This window comes from Tupaia chinensis, unplaced genomic scaffold (assembly GCF_000334495.1).
Source record: "Tupaia chinensis unplaced genomic scaffold, TupChi_1.0 Scaffold145717_1, whole genome shotgun sequence".
Lineage (NCBI taxonomy): Eukaryota > Metazoa > Chordata > Mammalia > Scandentia > Tupaiidae > Tupaia > Tupaia belangeri.
In genome coordinates this window covers 179,925-197,317 of record NW_006205575.1, presented here as the reverse complement: position 1 = coordinate 197,317, position 17,393 = coordinate 179,925, and the positions used below count along the sequence as shown (strand labels likewise).

At 38.3% G+C, this 17,393-nt stretch overlaps 1 non-coding gene across 1 annotated transcript; it reads left to right on the top strand.

Moving 5' to 3' along the window:
* The first annotated feature begins 17,086 nt into the window (after positions 1-17,086).
* Positions 17,087-17,193, top strand: LOC114006134 (U6 spliceosomal RNA). Its single transcript, XR_003547895.1, has one exon. It is a non-coding gene; the product is annotated as a U6 spliceosomal RNA (small nuclear RNA).
* Positions 17,194-17,393: the final 200 nt, after the last annotated feature.

The window sequence follows — 17,393 nt, the reverse complement described above, 5'->3', positions numbered from 1 at the left end:
AAGAAAACTCTCAAAAATACACAATCACATAGAAACTAAACAACCTACTCCTGAATGATTTCACAACTACTGAAGAAATTAAGACTGAAATCAATAGATTCATGGAAACCAATAATAAGGAGTACCTGAGTCTTCATAATCTATGGGACACAGCAAAAGTAGTCATAAAATTGAAGTTCATAGCAATCAGTGTGAATAAGAAAAAGATGGAGACATGGCAAATGGACAACCTAACATCATGCCTCAAGGAATTGGAAAAACAACAATAAAAATTCAAAAAGTGTGAAGAAAGAGAAATAATAAAGATTTGAGCAGAAATAAATGAAATAGAAAATAAATGAACCATACAGAGAATAAATGAAAACCAAGACTAGTTCTTTGAAAAGAGAAACAAGATTGACACACCATTAGCTACACTAGTTAAAAAGAAGAGAGAAAGGAACCAGATAAATTTGTAATAAAATAGGCAAAATTACAACAGACACAATAGACCTATAAAGCACCATTAGAGATACTATAAGTGACTACACACCAACAAACAAAAAAACCTGGATGAGATGAACAAATTCCTGGGTATAAATATAATCTACGAAGATTGAACCAGGAGAACATAGAAAACCTGAATAAGCCCATAACAAGCAATGAGATTGAATTAGTAATAAATGGCCTCCCAACAAAGAAAAGCCCAGGTCTTGATGAATTCATTTCTAAATTCTACAAAACTTTTAAAAAAGAGTTAACCCCATTCTACTCAAATTGTTTCTAAAGACCTGAAAGAAAAGAATCCTCCCAAATTCATTTTATGAAGCCTTCATCACCCTCATCCCCAAAATAGATAAGGACATGGCTGAGAAGAAAGGAAAACTGCAGACCAATATCTCTGATAAATATAGATGCAAAAATTCTCAACAAGATACTAGCAAATCACATGCAACAACATATAAGAAAGATTATTCACCATGAGCAGGTAGGCTTTATTCCAGGGATACAAAGGTAGTTCAGCATATAAAACCATAAATGTAAGATACCATATTAACAGAATGAAAGATAAAAACCATATGATCATTTCAATTTTTGCAGAAAAAGCATTTGACAAAATACAGCATCCCTTCATGAGTAAGGCTCTCAGCAAAACTGGCATAAAAGGGTCATTTCTCCACACAGTAAAAGTCATCTATCAAAAACCTATAGTTAACATTATACTGAATGGGGAAAAAATAAAAGCTTTTCCACTAAAAACTGGTACAAGACAAGGCTGCCAATTTTTTTCACTCCTTTTCAATATAGTGCTGGAAATCCTAGCCAATGCAATTAGAAAAGAGAACAAAATAAAGGGCATCCACTCATGCTGGGCATGTGTGCATGCATGCCAAAGATCCTGAGAGGAGAACAGAGAAGGGATTGCGGCCTGGCCATCCCCCCGGGGGTGATTTCTCATTTTCTGTCTCTCTGTCTCTCTCTGTCTGTCTGGCGAGCGCACACACCCTATAGCAAAAACCTCTAAAAAAAAAGGAAGAGGTGAAATTATTTCTATTCGCAGATGACATGACTGTATACATAGAAAACCCAAAGGTATTTATAAAAAACTTCCACAAGTAATAAATGAACATAGTCAAGTGGCAGGATACAAAATTAACTTACAAAAATCTATAGCATTTCTTTATACAAACAACAAGCAGACTGTAGAACTGAAGAAAGTAATGTCATTTATAATAGCCACAAAAAGTATAAGTTACCTAGGAATCAATCTACCAAAGAAGTCAAAGACCTCTACAAGGAAAACAATGAAAAATCTAAAAGAAGAAATAGAAAGTGACACACAAAAAAGTGGAAGGATATCCACTTTTTTTTTTATTCCTGTATTGGAAGAATTAATATTATTAAAGTGGCAATTCTACCAAAATTAATCTACATATTTAATACAATCCCAATCAAAATACCACAGACATTCTTCACAGTTTTAGAAAAGATGATCATAGAATTTGTCTGGAATCATAAAAGGCCCCATATTGTCAAAGCAATTCTGTGCAAGAAGAGTGCAGTAGGAGGTATCTCACTCTTTGACCCCAAATATATATTCCAAAGCTGTGATAATCAGAACAGCATGGTATTGGCACTAAAACAGACATGTAGACCAATGGAACAGAATAGAGATCCAAGAAATGAATCCCAAAACACATAGCCAACTGATTTTTGACAAAGGGAACCAGTCCATCCAGTGGGAAAAAGAAAATCTATTTAGCAAATGGTGCTGGAAAAACTGGGTATTCACCTGCAGAAAGATCAACTTGGACCCCTATCTCTCATCACTAATGAATATCAACTCAAAGTGTATCAAAGATCTAAACCCAAAACCTTAAACTGTAAAACTACTGGTGGAAAACACTAGGAAGACTCTGGGAGACATTGGGGTAGGCAAAGACTTCTTAAATAAGACCCAAAATATAGGTAATAATCCTAAAAATAGACAAGTGGGATTACATCAGATTAAGAAGTTTCTGCACAGGAAAGGACACAGTAATTAGTGTGAATCAACAATCCTTGGATTGTGAGAATGTTTTTGTAAACTGTGACTCAGATAAGGGACTGATAACCAGAATACACAGGGAACTCAAGAGGCTTACCTGAACAACAAAAAAAGATCAACCCAATTAAAAGATGGGAAAATGAACTGAACACTCTAAGGAAGAAATATGAACAACTAAAAAGGATATGAAAAAATGTTCAACATCCCTCATCATAAAGAAGATGCAGATCAAAATCACAGTGAGGGACCAGCAGTTAGCGTAATGGTTATGTCGTTGGACTCCCATATAGTCAACTGCGGTTTGCATCCCGGACCCAGTGGCTTAAAACTCACGCTGGGCACGTGTGCATGCATGCCCAAGATCCTGAGAGGAGAATGGAGGAGAAGGGATTGCGGTGTGGTCATACCCCCGGGGGGTGATTTCTCACTTTCTGTCTCTCTGTCTGTCTCTGTCTGGGGAGAGCACGCGCCCTATAGCGGGAAAGAAGAGGTGAAATTATTTCTATTCGCAGATGACATGACTGTATACATAGAAAACCCAAAGGTATTTATAAAAAACTTCCACAAGTAATAAATGAACATAGTCAAGTGGCAGGATACAAAATTAACTTACAAAAATCTATAGCATTTCTTTATACAAACAACAAGCAGACTGTAGAACTGAAGAAAGTAATGTCATTTATAATAGCCACAAAAAGTATAAGTTACCTAGGAATCAATCTACCAAAGAAGTCAAAGACCTCTACAAGGAAAACAATGAAAAATCTAAAAGAAGAAATAGAAAGTGACACACAAAAAAGTGGAAGGATATCCACTTTTTTTTTTATTCCTGTATTGGAAGAATTAATATTATTAAAGTGGCAATTCTACCAAAATTAATCTACATATTTAATACAATCCCAATCAAAATACCACAGACATTCTTCACAGTTTTAGAAAAGATGATCATAGAATTTGTCTGGAATCATAAAAGGCCCCATATTGTCAAAGCAATTCTGTGCAAGAAGAGTGCAGTAGGAGGTATCTCACTCTTTGACCCCAAATATATATTCCAAAGCTGTGATAATCAGAACAGCATGGTATTGGCACTAAAACAGACATGTAGACCAATGGAACAGAATAGAGATCCAAGAAATGAATCCCAAAACACATAGCCAACTGATTTTTGACAAAGGGAACCAGTCCATCCAGTGGGAAAAAGAAAATCTATTTAGCAAATGGTGCTGGAAAAACTGGGTATTCACCTGCAGAAAGATCAACTTGGACCCCTATCTCTCATCACTAATGAATATCAACTCAAAGTGTATCAAAGATCTAAACCCAAAACCTTAAACTGTAAAACTACTGGTGGAAAACACTAGGAAGACTCTGGGAGACATTGGGGTAGGCAAAGACTTCTTAAATAAGACCCAAAATATAGGTAATAATCCTAAAAATAGACAAGTGGGATTACATCAGATTAAGAAGTTTCTGCACAGGAAAGGACACAGTAATTAGTGTGAATCAACAATCCTTGGATTGTGAGAATGTTTTTGTAAACTGTGACTCAGATAAGGGACTGATAACCAGAATACACAGGGAACTCAAGAGGCTTACCTGAACAACAAAAAAAGATCAACCCAATTAAAAGATGGGAAAATGAACTGAACACTCTAAGGAAGAAATATGAACAACTAAAAAGGATATGAAAAAATGTTCAACATCCCTCATCATAAAGAAGATGCAGATCAAAATCACAGTGAGGGACCAGCAGTTAGCGTAATGGTTATGTCGTTGGACTCCCATATAGTCAACTGCGGTTTGCATCCCGGACCCAGTGGCTTAAAACTCACGCTGGGCACGTGTGCATGCATGCCCAAGATCCTGAGAGGAGAATGGAGGAGAAGGGATTGCGGTGTGGTCATACCCCCGGGGGGTGATTTCTCACTTTCTGTCTCTCTGTCTGTCTCTGTCTGGGGAGAGCACGCGCCCTATAGCAAAAAACTCTCCAAAAAAAAAAAAAAAAAATCACAGTGAGATACTACTTCACCCCTGTTAGAATGGTGAAGATGAAAAAACAAACAAAAAAAAATTTAAGTGCTGGCAAGGCTGTGGTGAAAGAGGATCTCTCTTACACTGTTGGTGGGAATGTAAATTGGCCCAGCTACTGTGGAGAATAATATGGAGGTCCCTCAAAGACTACAAATAGAACTACTACTTGATCTAGCAATTCCACTTCTGGGTATTTTCCCAAAGGATAGGAGAATGCTCAGCAAGAAAAGTGCTTGCACATCTATGTTTATTGTGGCATTATTCACAATTGCTAAGACATGGAACCAAACCAAATGTCCACAAACAGATGAATGGATTGAAAAAGTGTGACACATATACTCTATGGAATGCTACTCAATCATAAAAAGAAACAACAATATCCTGGTATTTGATAGAAAGTGGGCAAATATGGAAGACTTAACTGCTGAGGGAAGCAAGCCAGGCTATGAAAGAGAGACAGCATATGTCTCCACTTAACATATATTGACTATCCACACTGTATGGTGAAAACTGAAATACTAGAGGATATAGAAGCATGGAAAATGGTGAGGGTTACTAAAGACAGTGTACGAAGAGGGTGAGAGAAGGGGGAGAATAGGAGGATAGAAATTAAGGAGAAAAATAGGCAAGAAATTTATGAAACAGAGAAATGGATTGTCATTTGTTGATAACAATTGGACTGGTGTAAAGTGTATTCATTTTGGGTAAATTCACTTTATAATATAAGTGATGTATACTGATTGAATGCATAAAATAAATTTAAATTAAATTTAAAAAGAAATTATAGGGAAGAAATTTATAGGTAAGAAATTACTATTGCCATTTTGTTAAGTGTTTTATAGTTATTCTGTATGTGTTACCTTCTTTTTTTTCCCCCTAGCTGTCTTTTGTTTTCTGATAATTTGTTTTGATTCTTTCTCTATACCCTTTTTGTATGTTCTATATGTCTTTGCTTTGTGGTTGCCATCAATCTTACATAAAACATTGTATATTTAAAAATTTTTAAAAAGAAAAAAGAAAGTAATTCAGGAGAGCAATAAAGGTTCATAAAAGAAGAAATATTTGAAAATTTCCAAGAAGAATATTTTTTTCAAAAAAAAGAGATGAAGAAAAGACAGCCTACATAAAGAGCACAGCATGAACAAAATAACCAGGAAATATATACCAAGCTTGTTCTGAACCTAGCTGGGCGGCATCTACTTCTCCTTTCCTTTTTGCACAGTGGTAGCATAGTGAATGAACTGTTCTGTACCTTTCTGTACCTTCCTTTTATAACCTAATAGCATAAGTTTAAAAATAATCCTGTATTCTTCATAAAGAGCATCTTCATTCCTCCTGTCCAGTGCATAAAATTCCATTCTGTATTAATACCAGAATTAATGATTTCTTTATTCTTATCACTTTTTTATTAATGATTATTTCCAATCTTTTGATAATATAAACAGTGCTGCAGTAAATAAGATTATACGTCATTTCCCAAAGTAGGTGAGAGACTATCTGCCTAGACTATCTACCTATCTAGGATAAATTGCTAGCAAATTGCTGAGTCAAAGGGCATGTATGTTTGTAATTTTTCTAGATATTGAAAATCACCTCTGATAGATGTTGCACCAGCACATACTTCTGCCAGTAAAATACAAGTGGGCTAATGGTTCCCCACAATGTATTTTCAAACTTTTTTATTTTGGCTGTTTAGTGGTCAAATGTGTGTGTGTGTGTGTGTGTGTGTGTGTGTAAAATTTGTGTGATTATAGTTATATCTCTCTTATTATAAGCAAGTCTGGATGTCTTCCCATCTTTAAGGGAATTTCCTTTTCTATTTACTGTCTGCTTAAATCCTTTGCTTATTTTTCTAATGTTTTTTTCTTCCAATTTATATTTATTCTTTATATAATAATATTAAGGAAAGTAGCCTTTCTCTGTAACATTATTTATGATTTTTTTCTTAGATTGGCACTTGTTTTTTTGGCTTTAACATATCATGGATTTTGCCACTGAGAATTTGTTTTACGTAATTCAATTGCACTATTGCTTTATTTATGGTTTCTGGGTCCTGTATTATACTTAGAAAGCCTTTGCTATTTGGAGATAACATACAAATTCTCCCAGAATTTTTTCTAATACTTTTAAACTATGTTTTTAATATTTTAGATTTATCCAGATAGACTGTGAGATATGCATTCACTTTTTTTTTTCCTCCCTAGATCCATAGCACTTGGTAGATAGGAGATTCTGCAGAACTCTGTAATTATTTGATGATTTATCTTTCTGACCAATTGATTTTAAAGCTATGAGAGCAGAGACTTTTATTTCATTTTTCTTTCCCTCACTTATCTTTTTCTTTTATACACCTCAATCCCAGACGTGAGGTTTGCCCAGTGCCTGGAATTTCTGAGGAGGTAAGATTCCACTTGAATTAAGTTGAAGCCTACTCAAGGAGTGGCTGAAAATGAGCCCAGGAAATTCTTGACCAGAGCCTTTCACTCTACTTCAGCTCTTCCCAAGTCCAAGTCCAAGTTAGTTGTATTGAAAAATGTAGAGGATAACACCCTGAGGGGAAGAGAATTATAGTGGAAACAGCTGAGTCAAGCTGGAGACACTTCTCAGCTAGCACCACAGACCAGCTGCTGTTGCCACAGCAAACCATGAAGAGGTTACAACAAGGTACTTGTGCAAGGTGGGAAGCCACGAAGCAAGTGCAGGCTCCCTTCCTGGGCTACCAGCAGCCCCTGAGGATGATATATTCCCAGCAGGCAGTTCTAGAGCTCACAGTCAGGGAAGGCATTGCTCACTAGCTGAGGGGCTCAGAGGTGGGATGTTGGACGCCATCTCAGGACTCTGGGGAAAACATCTAGATAGCAGCAGACCCAAGGAGAAGTGACTCAGATGAGTGTTAACAGAAAGAAGTGGGCACTAAACTCTGCCACCTACTGTGCTGGACTCTAGAAGGGCACAGAGTTGGTTCTGGCTTAGGTCAGTCAGGAAAGTAGCAAAGGCTCACACAAACATGGTGTAAGGAAACAGAGAGGATGCCCTAAGTAGGCCCAGGTTGCACAAGAAAAGGTGGAAGCAGATGCAGATGCCTCTACCTGTCAGGACCAGAAAAGCTCAGAAGGAGGAAGGACATGGCACAGAAGCTTCTAGAAGCCCGTAAGTGTGCTCTGCCTGGAAGACTGGATGACTTGAAGGTCTTTTTGAGGCTATTTGAGAAGAAAGCAGTGGGTGTGATGTGGTAGGCAAAATAATACTATCCCCCCAGGAATGATCATGTCCTAATTCCTGAAATCTGTAAATATGTTACTTTACATGGCAAAAGGGACTTTGCAGATGTGATCAAATTAAGAATTTTGAGATGGGGGATCATCTTGGATTATGTGGGTAGTCCAACATAATCACAGGGATCCTTATAAGAGGGAGACAGAAGAGGCCAGCCAGTGGTGTAGTGGCTAAGGTGGCTGACCAACATGGCCAATTGAGTGGTTAGAGTCCCAGACCCAATGGTTTGAAAAACACGCTGGGTACATGTCTATGTGTGCCTAAAATTCCCACAGGAGAAATGCATAAGAAGGGATTTCAGTCAGTGTGACTATCTGCCATTTGTACCCCATGGGGGATACTTTCTCTCTTACCCTCTCTCTGTCTCCCCAAATGCATGCACCCTGTAGCAAAGTTAAAAAGAAAGAAAAGAGGGGAAAAGGAGGGTTAGAGTCAGAGGAAAAGATGTGATAATAGGAACAGAGGTAATAGAAAAAGATTGAGATTCAAAGATAGAAGAAGAGGGTGATGAGCCAAGGAATGCAGATGGTCTCTAGAAATTGAAAGTGACAACGAAGCAGATTCTCCCCTAGAGACTCCAGAAGAAAGAAAATATTGCTCACAGCCTTACTGTAGGACTTCAGAGCTCCAAAATTATAAAATGATAGCTGTGTTGTTTATAGACACTAAATTTTGGTAATTCATTAAAAAGCCATGGGAAACTATAACAGTAGTTTAATATGTGATCCTTCCTGGGAAGCTTCCACATAGCTGACTTTCTGAGTGGCTGTGCCCCAGTCCTGCCTCACATTATGGGCAGAGATATGGATAGAACAGGGCTGAAACAGACCAAGGACTGGGACTGCTTTGATGTCACCTGCTTGTTGTTTCTCATCTTTGTATTCCTCATACAGAGCACAGTCACGGTACAGGGTGTCCACCCTCTAGATAGGTTGGACCTGGGCAAGGACATCTGAAAGCCACTGGGTTTTAAATAGTGACACAATCGAAGTTGTCCTTTGAAAAGCTGTGGACAGTTTCTCTCTAATTCCATGGTCAGCAATATCTGATTTCACCATTAAAGGGTACTTTAAGTTTTGCCATTTAAAAAAATTTTATGATTTCTTATTTACATTTAATCATTGTACATCTTTATAGCATACAATATGGCTTTTCAAAGCATGCACAGCACAGGACAATCAAATCAAAGACATTACCATGTATATCATTTTCAACAGTTTTACAAGTTTTCCTTGGGTCTGTTAAGTGTTTCTTCCCAGAGTCCCTCCCATCTACCTTCTACTACCCACTCCCTCCCATACAGTCTGTGGTCTCTACACTTGCCCTCCCTACCATTATATCTTTGCATCTTTTAATTTCTGCTGTAGAGTGCAGACATTCCGTATATACTGAGCAGGGACATGGCAATGTCTGTCTTTCATAGTCTGGCTTGCTTTACTTAGCATTACATATTCTATGTTCATCCACTTTGTATCAGAGGACAGGGTCTCATTGTCCTTATGGCTGAGTAGTATTCCATAGTGTATATGTGCCACATTTTTTTCCCAATAGGCTCCTCAGTTCTTGGGCATTTAGGCTGATCCCATGTCTTAGAAATTGTGAATAATGCTGCAATAAACATGAATGTGCAAGTTTCTTTATGACTGACTGTTTTCTTAACCTTTGGGTAAATATCAGGGAATGGGATTACTGGGTCACATGGTAGTTCCATTTGTAGGTTTTCAAGAAAAGTCCATATTGTTTTCTACAGTGGCCGTGCCAATTTACATTCCCACCCGCAGTGTCAGAGCATTCCCTTTCACTACAGCCTTGCAAGAACTTTTTATGCTTTATTTTTTTGATCATGGCCTTTCTAATGGGGATTAAGTGGTATCTCATTGTGGTTTTGATTGGCATTTCTTTGTGACAAGAGATGTTGAACATCTAGCTTTTGGCATTTCTGAAAGGGGCTTGGTTTGGTTGAGAATTCTGTAGTTGCTTATGAATTAATTGCTTCAGAGATGCATTCTTTCTATGTGTATTTACATTTTTTTAAGAATTATTTTATTTAAGTTTATTTATTTTTTTTAATTTTGATGCGAGAGGGACAGAGCAAGAGAGAGAAAGGGAAAGTGAGAAAGTAAGCTGCCAGGTCCAGGACTTGAACCATGGTTGGCCATGTGGAAGTCCAGCACCCATAACTACCACACCACCTGCAGGCCCCCCAACATTGTTAATAAATGAAGTCACATACCAATGACGGGATGCAAAGAAAGTTTTCTAAGTTGTAATATCAGGACACAAAGAGATAGCATCTATTTAGTTATTAGTACACTCATTCAGTGAACACATCTTTAGTAAGCATCTACCACATACTGGGTACTGTTGGATTTCTGGAGAAACACTAATAAGAAAAACAATCTAAATCCCTACTCTCCTAGAGCTTCCTCTCCAGAAGGGAAGAAGCATAAATATGAGAAATCAGAAAAGGTAGAGAAATGATATTTTAAACATCCCCCCCCAGTTTTATTAAGTACAATTAACAAAAAATACATATTCAAGGAGTACATTGATTTGAAAAATGTATATATTGTGAAATGATTACCACAAATTAATTAATACATGCACATTCACTACCATACATAGTTTCCATGTATACGTGTGTGTGTATGTGCATTCATGTGTGCGCATATGTGTATAGGGGTGGTCAATACTCTTTAGAAGAGATTTCTTTTAAGGAAAAGTTCACTGGCTAAAATGCAGCCTGGATAATTGTGAAGTAGCACAGATTCCATGTGGAATGAGGTGACATCTTGAATGCCCTTGAACTGCTGTCCCCAAGCTCACACTAGATAGTAAGAATCTGGCACTCTAGTGGCATGATGGAAGATTCCACTGGTAGTGAAGGGAAGACTCTGCTAGATCCAAAGGAGGATGGAATGATGACCAGATTCATACTAGGCTCAGTGTCCCCGGCAGGCTTCAGAAATATTGTGTCTCTGAATTCCCACCCTTTCATTCTCCAGAATACAAAACAGGCACAGGAGGGTTATGATGACTATCATGAGCAGATTGTATTATAACCTTGAAGGAATCGGACAAAATTGTTTCTCAATCTTTTTTTTTCTTCTTTTTTTTTTCTTTCTTTTTTTTTTTTTTTGAGACTTTTTTCACTATAGGGCGCATGCGCTCGCCAGACAGACAGAGAGAGACAGAGAGACAGAAAGCGAGAAATCACCCCCCAGGGGGGATGGTCACGCCGCAATACCTTCTCCTCCATTCTCCTCTCGGGGTCTTGGGCACACACACACATGTGCCCGGCGTGAGTTTAAGCCACCGGGTCCAGGACGTGAACCATGGTCGACTACATGGGAATCCAGCGACATAGCCATTACGCTAACTGCTGGTCCCCGTTTCTCAATCTTTTAAGCCATATGTCCTCCTGTGGTAAACTCAACAGCCTTTTAAGTACTTGAAACTTCAAGATATGCAAATCATTGTGAAAGAAAATAAACCAAAGCAAAACAGAGGGTGATCGTGAAAGAAAGTTTGGGATTTGATTTGGAAAGACATTTTACTGTAATCTGAAAACAGTGTATAGTCATGGCACACTGCATGGAGTGTCAAAGAGGGTGCTCTTGGGTCATGCTAGCAAGAGGGCCACTGTGTTTCTCTTCCAGCCACAAGAGCTTCCCTCTGCGAGTCTGACCCAACCCTCCACCACCAATGTGATTGCCCCATTTAGTGATTACCAACAGGAGGATGTTTGATAAATAATAGCGATCTGATTTCCTTATGTTCTAAAATAGTAATTATTATTATAAGTATTTAGTCAATGTACATATGAGGCTCAGCCACAGTGGGGCAGGCAGTAGGGTGCAGCTGTGTGATGTTGGAGCCATATGGGAGGGTCTAAGTTCAGACCCCAGCTCAACCTGACCATGCTGGGTGTATCTGTGATCCTGTCTTGCTGTTAGTTGGGTGGGATGAGGGATCACAGCAGGATGACACCCTATTGGGTGAACCTGTCTCTCTCTTTCTCATGAAATAAATGAACTTTAGAATATATATGACCAAAAAATGTCTGAGTATAACTAATCTTCGAAAACGTCACTAATAGTGTTACAGTTTGGTGAAGAGGTTAAGAAGTAAGCTTATAGTCAATTTATCTGACGTCAAAGCCCAATCGCAGTATTTATTAGTGACTGAACAAGCTACTTCATGTCTTTGTCTCAATTTCCTCATTTGAAAAATGCTACTGCCATTTCTACATCATAGAGTTCATTCATTCATTTATTTACTCAGTCAGCATTTATTGTATACCCACTAGGTCTCAGACATAGTGCTAAGTACAGCATATTTAAGTGTGTAATGTATTTTAAAAATTATTTATCAAAAGCGAGAAAGCACCCTCACAGGGAATGGTCACACTGCCATCCTCCTCCATTTATCCCTCCTTTCAGGCTTTTGGGTGGGCATGCACACATGTTTGGAGGTTTTTTTTTTGGAGAGGTCTTGCTATAGGGTGTGTGAGCTCGCCAGAGATAGAGAAAGACAGAGAGACAGAAAACAAAAAATCACCCCCCAGGGGGGATGGTCACGCCGCAATCTCTTCTCCATTCTCCTCTCGGGATCTTGGGCACACACGCACACGCGCCCGGCGTGAGTTTGTCACCGGATCTGGGACTCAAACCGTGGTTGACTATGTGGGAGTCCAGCGACATAGCCATTACACTGACTGCTGGTCCCTGGAGTGTTTTTTAATTTGCCATGTCTGGAACTCAGTTGGCCATGTGGGATCCAGCTCATGTAACCACTAGACCATGGGCTGGCCCATTGTCTAATATATTTTTTAATTTGGGGAGGAGCTATAAGCAAAGTTTATATCTCCCAGTTCAAGTTCAAGGGTTGATTTAAGTTTTAAATTAGTTTTGTTTTGACATAGTTTTGCTGTTCTATTTTTGTTTTTGCTAGTACCTTAAAATAAAGTATAATCACTATTTTTAGATGTCACATTATTATCTATTCATGATTGTATTATTTTGTCTCTGAGAGTTCTCAGGAGCCAGAAAATATATACATGGATAAACAAATAAACAGATTATATAAAAATATATACTAGCAAAGCATCATGTATGCAGACTTACAAACAAGTTAACTTATAATCCTTCACAAAATATTCTCTAGAGTACCTTATAAGCATTTATAAATGAAACAGAGCCCCTCAGCAAAGGGTCATGAAATGTAGTCTGATCTTGGCCACTGCATTTTCTTGACAGTGAATCCTGATTCTATAACACGTAGCAGTGCCCTGTCATCCAGAGGTATATAGCAGCATGATTTTAGATGGTTTTCTGTTCCAAGATACCAGTGAAACTAGACCTAATCTCTAAGCCAGAAATATTTATTTCTCCTTCTTTTGAACTTCCCCCCAAAAAAGAAAAGTCATTTTTGTGTTCCAGCTCAGGAATATCCAGAGGAAAAATCTAAGGGCTTGAATGTGGACATGCCCCATCATGTTCCTGGCTACCTGGCCTCGTCTTCAGAGTACATGCCTCCCGTAGACTCTGCCACCACATTGCTCCTGGGGTATGTTTTAGAGGCATTTGATTAAAACATTTTCCTTAATGCAGTAGGAAGAAGACATTATTAAAACAGAATAGTAATGGGAAAATTAGAAAACTGTGACAGTATGACAAAAAGGCCACCAAGCATACTGTAGTTCTATTTGTAGGTTTTTGAGAAATCTCTTTATTGTTCTCCGCAGAGGTTGTACTAATTTATGTTCCCACCAACAGTGTAGAAGTTTCCTTTTACTGCAGCCTCGCCAGAACTTACCATTCTTTATTTTTTTAATCTTAGCTGTCCTGACTGGGTTAGATGGCATTTCATTGTGGTTTTGATTTGCATTTCCTTATGATAAGGGATGTTGAACATTTTTTCATATGCATTTTAGCCATTCATATGTCTTCCTTGGAAAGTTGTCTGTTTAGTTCATTTTCTCATTTTTAATTTGATTATTATTATTATTTTCAGATAAGCTCCTTGAGTTCCCTGCATATTCGGGCTATCAGTCCCTTATCTGAGGCACAGTTTGCAAATATGTTCTCTCATTCTAAGGGCTGTCTCTTCACTCTAATAATTGTTTCTTTCGTTGTGTGGAAGCTGTTTAATCCAATGTAATCCCACTTGTCCATTTTTGTTTATTGCTTGTCTTTGGGGGTCTTATTTTAAAAGTCTTTGCCAACTCTGATGTCACCAAGACTTTCCTCTGAGTTTTTCACCAATATTTTTATTGTTTGAGGTTTTATGTTTAGATCTTTGATTCATTTTTAGTTTTTTTTTTTTTTAATGATGAGAGATAGTGCTCCAGTTTCATTTTTCTGCAGGTGGATATCCAGTTTTTCTAGCACCATTTGCTGAAGAGTTTGTTTCCACACACACACACACTGGATTAACTTGTGCCCTTTGTCAAAAATAAATTGACTGTATGTGTTGGGGTTTATTTCTGGGATCTCTATTCTGTTCCATTATTCTTCATGCCTGTTTTTGTGCCAGTACTATGCTGTTTTGACTATCACAACTTTGAAATATATTTTGGAGTCAACGAGTAAGATACCTCCAACTACTCTCTTTCTGCACAGTATTCCTGTGGTGATACAGGGACTTTTATAATTCCAGACAAATTTCATGTTTTTTTTTTTTTTTCTAATTCTGTGAAGAATAACTCTAATAATTTGATTGGGATTGGAATAACTTAATTTGGGCAGAACTGAAATTTTGATTATGTCAGTTCTTCTAATATAGGAACATGGCATGTCCTTCCACTTTTTTGTATCATTTTCAATTTCTTTTTTAAAGTTTTTCATAGTTTTCCTTTTAGAGGTCTTTGACTTCTTTGGTTAGGTTTATTCCTAGGTATCTTATTTCTTTTGTGGCTTTTGCAAATGGGATTGCTTTCTTCAGTTCTGCCTCAGTCTGTTCATTGTTGGTGTATAGAAATGCTATAGGTTTTTGTATGTTGATTTTGTATTCTGCCACTTTACTGAATTCACTTATCACTTCCAGAATTTTTTTTAATGGATTGTTTTGGGTTTTCTATGTATATAATCACATTATCTGCAAAAAGAGATGATTTTACTTCTTCTTTTCCTAATTGCCTTTTGTTTTGGTCTCTTACCTGATTGCGTTGATTAGGACTTCCAGTAGTATGTTGAAAAGGAGTGGAGAAAGTGGGCAACCTTATCTTGTTCCGGTTTTGAGTGGAAAAGTTTTCAACTTTTCCCAATTCAGTTTGATTTGAGCTACATTTTCACAATTAGTGACTATATCCCTTCTTACGTCTACTTTATTTAGTCAGAAATACAGGAAGAAAGTTACCTGCCAGACATCTTTCTTTTTAGGGGTAAAAGGATACTATGTAAGAAGAGGGAATTGTCCAGGTTTCAGATTTGAATGAGGAGATAACAGCTCAGTTACAGCTGTAATTTGACAGTCTAACAAAGTATAACAAGCAGCCAACTGCTAACCTTTGCTTTATACCTACATTAAAGGAAGCTAAGACATTTCCTAAAGGAGGGATTATCCACTTGCTTGTGAAGGGTCACAGAGTCCCATTTTCCTCAAGCCCCAAGATCTCAGGAACGGTGAAGTGAGTTAAAATTCAGCTCCTTGATTTGAGGTTTTCAGAGAACCTGGGCGTGAAGGTTCCTGTGCACAAGGTCATGCAGTGTCTGTCAACCTGCAAGTTCTCTGGGTAAAGGCTATAGCATGTACTGGTGGCTTTTGTTCTCTAGACACCTGTGAATGCAGCAACATGGCACTAGAAATAACAGTCTTGCTTGCCACTCTATGTCCAAGCTGTGGACTGTGGCATGCCTATTTCAGGCACCTGATTTCAGCCAATTAACTGGTGGAGCTTGCTGTCTCTCCTCTCATCCTAGTGTGGCTACACCTGGAAGAATAGTATGATCCAAGGACAATCATTGAGCTGTGGTGTGAGAAGTTGGCCCAGGGCTCAAGACACTTTGAAGACCATTCAAAGAACTTAGTATCAACTAAAAGGTAGATTTTTCAAAGGTTTTCACGCCCACTTTTAGGCCACAAATAGTGGGTTTTATCAGGTCATCAAATTGTTAAATTTCACTTTGGGCAAGGTTGTTCCATTTCTATCCAAAGAATCTCCTAAGTGTGGGATGTAGGTTTTCTGGTTTTGCTCGTTTCCTGTTTTACCTTCCTCTGTCATGATGAAGCACTGTGACTCCTAAACATGTGCTTTGGGAGGCGGTTTGATGACTGCAGCAATCTGAGTTCTGATGGGAGACAGCATTTCCTGTCCTTTTCCCTACATCCCACCTCTTCCTGGTGACACTCACAGCACTCCAGTTCTCCTTGAATCAGACTGTAGACTCTGCTGAGCTGTCGGCCCCACAGGGAACCTGTCAGGTAGCAGTGCCCAGCAAGCTCAATCCTGATGGACACAGTCATTAGGCTGGGTCCTTTTTCCTTCTGGCACTTCCCACATCCAGGGGACTTCCTGAGGTCCTTCTGTTTACCTCTTTCTTCCCAGTTTGGATCTCTGACCACATTTTCTGGGCTAACCCCTTTTCTCAATTTTTCCCTGTGAGTGTGATTCTGAAGCTATGGCTAGTCACCCTCCCCTACGAATCTCCCTTTGGACAGGAATGAAGCCCAGTGGCCTTGCCACTGTGTAGACCACGTTGCTGATTTCTGACCATCTGTTTTCCAAGAATTCCTGCCCATGTTTTTATCCTTACTTTTCTGGTTTCTGTTACGATTTCCCTGATGTAACCATTTCCAGCTCTAATCCTGGGGGAGAGAAAACTGATTATAGTAGTTCCCACACATCTATCGAGGCCCATATTCCAAGACCCCCAATGGATGCCTGAGATAATTTTATAGTACCAACTCTATATACATAGTTCATTTTTTCCCATACATGCATATCCAGGATAAATTTAATTTATAAATTAGGCATAAAAAGAGATTAACAACAGTAATAAAATGGAACAATTGTAATAGTATTCTGTAATAAAGGTTATGGTCTCCCTCCTCTCTCTCACAGTATCTCATTATACTATACTGACCTATTTTGGATTGTGGGTTACTGAAATGGCAGTAAGGGAAACTGTGGATAAAGGGGGACTACTATAATTTTCTTTTACATCCTCTTTCAAATACACTGGCAACTTAAGAAAAGTTCACATTGCAGAGTGAACAGCAGAGCAAAGGTTGCAAAAAGTATCTCTTTCAGTGCTCGCTTAGGCAGCACATATACTAAAATTGGAAGGATACAGAGAAGATTAGCATGGCCCCTGCACAAGGATGACATGCAAATTTGTGAAGTGTTCCATATTTTTTACATCAGACTAAGAAGTTTCTGAATGGCAAAAGACATAGTAATTAGTGTGAATCGACAGCCCTCAGAATGGGAAAATATTTTTATAAATTTTGCATCAGATAAGGGACTGATAACCAGAATACACAAGGAACTAAAGAAGCTGTTTGGAAAGAAGGTGATCAACCCTATTAAAAGATGGGAGAAGGAGTTGAAAAAAAC